This window comes from Saccostrea echinata, unplaced genomic scaffold (genome assembly GCF_033153115.1).
Source record: "Saccostrea echinata isolate AGI-Se365-2 ecotype Australia unplaced genomic scaffold, CSIRO_AGI_Sech_v1 ptg000054l, whole genome shotgun sequence".
Classification (NCBI taxonomy): Eukaryota; Metazoa; Mollusca; class Bivalvia; order Ostreida; family Ostreidae; genus Saccostrea; species Saccostrea echinata.
The window spans coordinates 1,106,136-1,115,837 of record NW_026889803.1 but is presented as its reverse complement, the minus strand read 5'-3'; positions in this window follow the sequence as shown (position 1 = coordinate 1,115,837).

The window sequence follows — 9,702 nt, the reverse complement described above, 5'->3', positions numbered from 1 at the left end:
GTTGAAAACAACTTTTTAAAAAAAATGTCCAAGCTCAGGTAATTTTAAGGCTAAAAACTTTTAGTTTCAGTTTTAAATACTGTTAACATTCCAGTCAAGGGAAGTGAATTTTACGTACCGTTTGTTAAAGTCCTTACAAACGAATATTCTTTACACGGTCCGAGGAGCCAAAGAAATTTAGTCCAAATTTCGGGTGCTTGCTGACACCTCTACAGGATTTACAGCTGTATTTCCCTTAGAAATGTGGCTTGCATACATTCTGATCTAATTCATTTTTTACTGATTTTTACAGATTTAATGAATCCATTCAATACTTAAGACATTGACAAACTAGAATTAAGAAAGTTATTCAGTTAAATCATTGAATTATAATGCAAATAAGCAACTGAATAATCATACACTTCAGAAGCCAGGGAACAAATAGCAAACATGGTATGGAAGGAAGCTTGGATCTTCACACATACCTTTCTTTATGATCATATACTATGACAAAATGAAAAATATAGTCTATTAAAGTTCCACTCTTAATCGGCAATTTTCTGTATATAAATAAAAAAAAACCCTATTTTTTCCAAACCATACTACATTAATATTATATAAATAGCCCTTTTATGAGGTCGATCCATAGATATATCGACTTCACAGAAAAATATATCGACTGAGCATTCTGTGCTCAGTCGATATGCTTTTCTGTGAAGTTGATACATCTATGGATTGACCGAATCAAAGGACTTCATATTTATATATTTTTTTTTGGAACACAAAAAAAAAAAAAAAAAAAAAAAAAAAAAAGAAAAACAAATTCATTATTAGAATTTGTAATTTTAAGAGACTTTTCACGATATTAAACACATCTTTGGATTTTCCCTTAGTTATTTTAAGTAACTCGGGTCATTATCACCCTTCTTAAATTTAAACTTAATATGCTTTTTGTAATATTGGTGCCATTTAATAGGGATGAACAATCCAAATATAACATAACACAATTCCTGTGTGAATATTGTCATTTATTTACAATAAAACGAATATTATCATTTTATATAATGATAACAAAAACAAGCCAAAAAAAAAAAGAAGAAGATTTTTCAAACTGGAAATTTCAATGGAAGTAGTTGGAGCAAACTAGATTCGAAAACATTTTTCTATTTCTTCCAAATAGAGCTATATTACAAAAATTCATTTTCAGAATTCGATTAAATTTGTCTCAAGTTTCATGCGAAATCTTTACAGGCCTAATCTCAAGTTATGGATACGTTATATTTTGTTTTCGGAAAATAGATCCCAACGGAACCAGTGTTCTGTCTGTTTTCTTAATGATCAGCTTCTGAAACTTCACAAAAGAAAATCTGATATACCGATGTTGTCTTAAGGACATACGCAACGTAGTTTGAACTTTATTGTACACTTCTTCTAAAACAAGTTTGGATAAACAAAAAATCTAGAATATATGTTAATTAATTTTTGTATATTTTTCTTTGAACTATACAAGAATTTTCATCAATTGATATCTTTTCAAAACCCCTGGTATTAAATGCATGCTGATTTTTTGTCTACGAACATCTGATTGCACTTTAATCTTGAATTAAGAATATCTTGAAAAATTATCAGTAGGTAAGGTACGTTGCGTATGTCCTTAAAACCGTAAAAGCAGAAATTTTAGCGAGGATTTAATTTTGGTATTTTTAGCGAGGATGTTAAGATCCTTAAATGTATAGCTTGTTAGTTGGAAGGAAATAAAACCTTAGAACCCATGCTTGTTTTCTGTACAAGTCTACACCTAGTCAATTTTGTAAAAGATTTTTTTCTTAACTGGATTTAATTTTAATTAGTAATTATGTTCAGGAAAATCCCTAGCAAAGTTAAGGCTACGAAATTAGTTTAACCGCTAAGCGCCAAACAAATTATAAACCGCGTGCAAAATTTATCGATATTTTCTGTATTTAGAGATTGCGTCATCGTAGGTAGATTTGATTATTTTATGGTTGTGTGATATGTCAAGCACTAAAAAAAAACATCATTTCGATATAATTCAAAATACATTCAAACTGAAATCGGTGAGATTTGAAACTTCTTAATAAATGTTAGATGCTGAACGTCATCTATGCTATACAAGGGTTGTTCAGTAAGTAATGCAAAAGGTAATCAAATAATAAGAAAAACACAGAGAGCAGATCCTTTATATATACTCTTCAAAAAAAAGAAACGCATAATAATAATAATAATAATAATAACACTCTGAATAATATACGATAGTTTTGTCATACTAAACAATTTTATTTTAGATGGATATGATTCATTCAAGTAAAATGCATTATTTTTTAACGTTGTTTATAACTTGTCAGCCATTCTACAAAACTCACGGACAGAAAGACCTGATTTTGCAAAATTCTTATTTTTTCTTTTTTCACCTTTCTTTTGTTGGTTTCTGATGCACATCCTTCAGGTGCAAACGGGCTATCAAAAGCTGGGGTTTTCGATATTTTGATTCTGGTTTTAACTGAAAATTGACGCTATTTAAAAATGCTGCATCTGAATGTTGCATATCGCAAAAAGGAAATAGACGACTGGAAGCTGGTGTACCACAGTCTACGATTAATGTTACACAAAGCACTATATCTAACCTATAAAACAAAAACCAACAGTATGGGGCAACAAATGATCACCACAAATATGGCAGACCACGCATGACATCAGCAGCACAGGAACGCTTCAGGGTTTGCTTAATTTTCATCAACGTTTCATAATGACGTCCTTTACAGCATTAGTTATCCCCGAACTGCATAGAATATCAAACAAGACCATTGCAATTGACTATAGAATGTTGGAATTAACATCAGAGGACTTATTCATGCCATTGTTCTGATCGACCCCCGTATAGATGTCATACCTGCACATGCCTTTCCAATATTGCAGCATCGCGAAGCCATATTTCAATTTGACAATACAGAGACATATACGGCTCGTTTGACAATCGCATTCTTGCGAAACCACAACATCCTGTTCTGCCTTAGCCATCTAAGTTGCCAGATTAAGACCCCATTTTTTATGCATTGGACAAAATGGATAGGCATGATCGACCAAAAACACTAGCATCGAGACTCTTCAACAGCTGACCAAAGCTCTACACTAAGGGTGGGATAGCATTCCCATACAGATTTTAATACACTCATTTGCGTTCTTTAAGATGCCATTTTAAGCTGTCATTGGAGTCTGTGGAGATATGACCTTGAACTGTCTATGATTCTGAAATTCTTTAGTTATATGACACTTGGACTATTGTTTACCACATTTCTTTATTACCGGTATCAATACATCATTTTACTAAATAATCTTTATGTTCAATGTGTCACTAAAGTTTTTTTTAAAGAGTACATCTAATCCTTTGAAGTATTTCCTTTTAACCTTTACACATATCTCACCTCTCTTTACCTTTAACCGGAGCAACAGCATACTCGCTTTTGTTGTAACCCAAGAGACACTGATGGATAGCACACCCCACGATAGATCTAAAATAGTAGCATCTTCTTTTGATGGTTTTTTTTTTGAGTTTTTGATCTAAAAAATGTCGCTATGTCTAAGATCTAGCAAATATGGAGGATGGGTAAGATCTTTGAGCTTTCCTTTCTTCAAAATTTCCTTTACACCTCAATGCCTATTTAAGTCAGCATTGACACATATAAGAAAATCCCCATGGGTACCGGTATTGAACTTTTCTGAGAGAAAACCTGCTTACCTTTCCTCAGTACAATTTTCACATAAAAGCTACCATTGATGGTCCTTCCTTTTGATGTAGGTATATGTAATATTGAATCTTTTGAGTAAAATGAAAATTCGTACAAGACCTTTTTAGATCCATGGCTTCTCTTTGTAAAAATAGGACGACAGCTTTCTCTCTGTTTCCACATTTTTCATTAACCTTCCATTTGGGCTAGAAACACCGCATCCATGTTTTGTAAACCACCACGCAAGTTTATAATACCTTCTTTTGTCAAAATTTTAATATATTGATAGACCCTTTTTAAATTCAATTCCTTCGTCAGAACTCAATCAACTGTTGTGACGATGAAATGTTTAGTGTCTTAGCAACGTCTCTCACTGCAAATCTGTATATCATGTTGCTCACAGCATCAATATTTTTTGGTGTCCCCACAGATCTCGATCGTCCAGGTCGACTGCGAACTTTAAATTCCCCTTTTCCACTTCAATTTACATCATACTGCGTGAAAGACCAGTCTTTCCAAATATCTAATTTGGGTTCAGCGATTTTTGCAATAAACCGCATTTTTCACTTAAACCCTCATTTTCATCTTCTTGGCAGAAACCTTTTTAAAAACAGTTTTAAAGATCAGTGAACTCATCATGCTTATTTTTAAAGTGGGAAAACAATAGGAAAAAAATGTGCAGTTTTCGGTGATTAGAAGATCTTAATTAGAAATTTAATAAAATTAAATGCCTCAACGTTTATTATGATAAACTGTATGTTGCATTTTTAATTTCCGATACACTGGGTCAATGAAAGAATAAAGTAAAACTTTACCCCTAAGGGAAGAGTACTTCCTAATGAAATTCTTACGCAGTAAGGAAAAATGTAAGTTTATTGATCATGCATATAACTGTAGAAATCTTTGCATCTGAAGGTAAATGTATCAATTTAATGCTCCTTAGTACTTAGCATGTTCTGAAAGATATACATGAAAGCTGTTTAGGCATACGGGGGTCATTTTACTTCACGTAGGTTATGCAGATTTTAAGAGTGATGCCACTTTTAGTAAAGGTGAAGGAGTCATTTTTCGATGTTGAATAATGGCCGAGGATCATTTTTTGACGTTAAAATATGACGGAGTCATTTCTCGACGTCGAAAAATGAACCGCAGTCAATATTCTATGGGTGTCATTATTCGTTTTTACACCGGATGTCTCAAACAAAATCAACTGTGATCGACCAAGACAAAAAAATATTGAAAGAAATTTCTAAAATTATAGTTACTGTAATATATTCCATACAAAGTGTACTCGAACTATTCAAAAATGACAATTGATGTGACTTCTTAGTATAGTCAAAAGAGATTTTCCTACTTTAAGAGTGTAAAAAAAATCAAAACGGTGTACATTGGAATGTAGAACAAATCGTTTGCCCTGATTATGGTAAAAACAAAAAGCGAAAATAATTTGTTCATAAACTTTTATCTGCAGAAAAACTTTGAGCAGGGTTTTTTTGTTATACAATCTCCAAATAAGTGTATTTAATGGTACTGCCAAACAATCATATAATTAGTATGAATTGAATAAAAAGTTTATGATAGAAAACATCAATATGTTTACGAGTACTTTCCTTACCCATCTTAGTCTCGAGTAACGCACTTTAACCTTGTCCGATTCTACACAAAAATAGCAAAAACAAAACAGCAAACAAAGAAAAGGTTGCATTGATAACTAATTTGTACGCTATCCTTCTGCAAACACAAAAATGTAATATACGAGGGGTGTCCCTCGTGTATTTAAAACTTTTTAAATATTTCATGAACTACCTGACCAAATTTATTCTCTTTTGGCATAATGTTGGGAAATTATATTTTTATCATTTTGGCCAAATAAAATAAGTTTCCAATGCCATATGCGTTTATAAGCAATATTTAAAGGGTGTTAAATATCAGTGGTCGATCAATTTCTTGACTTTCAAAAATAGCATTTACAGCAATGTTCTCTTTACTACCAGGCTATACAGAAATATAATGTGGCCAAAAATTATATCCGTAGACAGTACCTGTATGTAAAAAAAAATTAATACTCTGACATCATAAATAACAAAAATATGACGTTATATGCACAAACGCCATTAATTAGATACTGCCAAAAACGACGACGTCGAGCGATAATGCGGCGCACCAAATTATCACTCAGTATTGTGTGGAGCGGGGTTTGACTCCTGTTCATACGGAAAAAGAGCTTTCAACGACACAAATACATGTATCGATCATAGGTTTATACATAGTAAAAGAGGTTCAAAGATGATTGGTGATCCGATGGAAGAATCGTTTGGTAGACCAACAAAAATAACGACAAATTGATAAGACTAGAGCTGGACATCATACATGGAGACCACCGTTAAGTTTTCGAGCAGTTAGGAAATTGTCTAATAAAAGAATTTATTCCTTGATTTATTCCTAACTGTAGTACTTTGGAAATGGATAACTCGATAACTAAAACAAAATAACACGCAGTATCGGATTTATGCATCGAATTTTTAGAGACGCACGATTCCTGAACAAATTCGAAAACTCCACGAGCTACGTTTTGACGTCGTCGGTGTTGCGCCGGTAGCTATTTTGAATGATTCGTTTTCAAATTAAAAGAGAGAAATGTTAATTATAGAGTTATTTTACTAAAATTTCTGTGAATTATTTTTAAAAAAAACTTGATTTTAATGTATGCCAATTTTTAACTTTTTAATATTATAAAAAATTTTGCGTTTTTCTGGGACAATCCTCGGAATATAATATAATGAATAATTGTTTTACGAACATATCGTTTTTATTGGAATCTGTTCACAGCCCAAGAATGTCAAGATGTTTGAAAAGATAAGTGACAGGAATAAGATCGATTTACTGTGTATAAACGCCTGAACATTTAAGGATTTTTTCATCAAAAAAGGGTCTAGGTTTGTGTGTGTGTGTGTATATATATATATATATATATACATATATACATATATACACATATATATATATATATATATATATATATATATATATATATATATATATATATATATATATATATATATATATATATATAAATTTATATATTTATACATGTATATATATTAGACAAAGTGAAACTACTGACATTGTAGCTAATTCTTAAGTGAATATTCTTAACGTAAAAGCATTCGACAATTTCAATTTTCGTTTTCATATGAGAGTATTTTGTGGCGTATACCACAAAGACTTCTGTGAAATAATTGGTGAATACTGTTCTAATTCCCCATTCCCTTTCTAAAGAATTAAGCTTCCAATACTTTAACAATCGTGATTTGATGCCAAATGATCAATTCACACCTGTTAATGATATTTTTCATATTTTGTAATTATCTTATTTACACCCAATGTAATTCCACAATCCCTGTCTAGTCCTTATGATGTATCATATAATTCTACTATCACGTATTTCTTACAAACAGCCAAAAATTTATCTTCAAATTTATTTTGAATAATTCTAAATCATTGCAATTTTAATTCATTTCAAAAACAATGGTTCATGGGGAAGTTATTTCGTGGGCGGATGTCTTACAAGCTTATCTTTTACAAATTAAAGATAGGTGAGTTAACCATTGGTTTAATTTGCTGAATCGATGAATTATTAATAGGAAGACATGGTGTCGTTGGTGGACCGGGTCTCAATTCAGAATGGTGAATCTAGAGTGGGTTTTTGTAGAGCCAATGAGCAACTAGTTGAAAATATTTTAGTGTTGCTCTGTTTTATAGCAATCACATTTTCTCGGGCCTTTCCGGCAGGTTCGGAAAACATATCCGGGGATGGTCTTTCCTAGCTTGCCGAAAAGACCCAGGAAGGTAGTTAAGAAGAGCTAGGTTTTTTTAATTTTAATTTTAGAAGAAAAAAAAACTGAGCTCTATAAACTTGATATTACAAGACCTAAGTTACTGTCACTTTTTGTACATTTGTGTACAGATTAGAACTTCAGATCATTATTATGCATTTTCAGATTATAAAACAAAATTGACATGGTACAGGTTATCTACAGTACTACATGTATTCCCAGAATGTCCTACCGTGAAGTCAAGCATGCACATTCCAGTAAAAAAAGACTAATGTTGTTGCTCGAGAGCGCTAGCAATTACATAAACTAGACATTAACCTTTGCACGAAGGGTTTAAGAAAGATGTGAATCAATTAACGAAATCAAATCAGTAAACTGAATTGAATATTTTATGCATTTAAAAAAAGAGTTACCGTTATTATTTGGGGTTTTGTTGTGACTTTCTTATTTGTTGGAGGAAGTTTTGATGTATATTAAAATCATACAGATATACGTCATATTATGGTTCGCCAACCCTGATGTACGTTATGCATGTATTTTTTTTTTTATTTTAATATTCAGATACTTTTGAGTTCCGAAAAGTAACAAACATTAAAGTTAATAATGATGTGTATGTAATCCCTTTAAATGCTAGATGTTTGACACATGGCCCACAGATATTGAACATTTAGTTAAACTTCCAACAAAAATGAATATCAGTAAAATATGTTCAATGTGAACAGGTGAAGGAAAAATGAAATTTTCTCTCAAAAAGTTTTCTTTCTTGCAGGCACTGAAATCTAAATCTTTGCTACCAAAAGGCTTTTTTCCATTTCCCCCACCACCCACCCCTTCCGTACTAGAGCAAAAACCCTTTCTAAAGCGGATTATCCATGAGAAAAAAGATCACCCACCAACCCCAAGGAAATTGAGGTATGATTTATTTTCAATTCAAAGTGATGTCACCCAATGCAGTTTGAATACGTCTAATTTGTATGTGAGCCAATACTGTCAAAGTAAGGTTATCCATTAATCTTATTTTGTAATTGGTATATCCCGGCCTTCATCCGCGGCTTCCAGTCTCTAGCCATTGTTATCATCCCCATCCATTTAGCAAACAAAGAAGTGGAGATATACATCCGATAAAATCGAAATTTTGCCAGGATGTAGTATACTCATCCATGGCTTACTAGAACTGCCCCCCCCCCCCCCCCCGAGTAGCTAATAACAACTTGTTGAACATTCTCAGGTAAATGGTAGAACTCCAAAGCAGACTCAGTAAATTTATGTGAGACAAATCCATAGGCATTGGTTAAGTCCAAATATACTATTATTAGGAGGGTTCTTCTTGCATTCTCTGGACTCTTTAATGAACTGGATTATCGCATGTACGCTAAAATATTCTTGGTTAATACTGACAGTAAAATCTTCTCTTCGAAGGTCAGGAGAAAAATGAACTAGCTGATTGTCTCAGAGTCTATCTTTTTAAGCATGAAGTCTCACTCTGGGTCTCTCTAGTATAGAGTATGTTACTTTCCTCCAAAGCACTCAGATAAACTGCCAAGCTTTTTCTCAACAGCTTTGGGCACGTCTTGTACACTGTACATGATTCCATTTTGTCTTGGTGCTAAAACATGATCTTCCTTCCTTCACCACATCTTTCACTTCCCTCTATGTTGGCTAAGTAATGAAAAAGAGGAAATCAAGCAAAAAAATACATTCTTTGGTTGTTCGTATGGAAATTAATGTTTCAGCTGTTGTAGAAAAAATACATGACGCGCGTAAGCGGGTTATGTAAATCTTTTCTGCAATAGCTGCAACGTTAATTCCCATACTAACAAAGAAAGAAAGATATTTTATGTTCCTTAGTTCTCTTGCCAAACGACTGACCTTGTTTTTTGTTAAAAGCAGGCAAAAACAATAAAATATGTGGAGATAACGAACAGCATTCGAGCTCAAAAGTCCATTAAACATTACAAAATAGGAGCAGAGCAAGCACGGACCTCTAAGACATCAGAGGTGGGATCAGGTGCCATTGAGGAGTGAGCATCCCCTGCCGACCGGCCACACCCGCCGTGTGCTCCTTGTCATGAACGAGAAATAACGGGAAAATCCATCGACGAGTCAGTGTTTAAATAATGGCCTAACAATTAGTATGAAAAAAG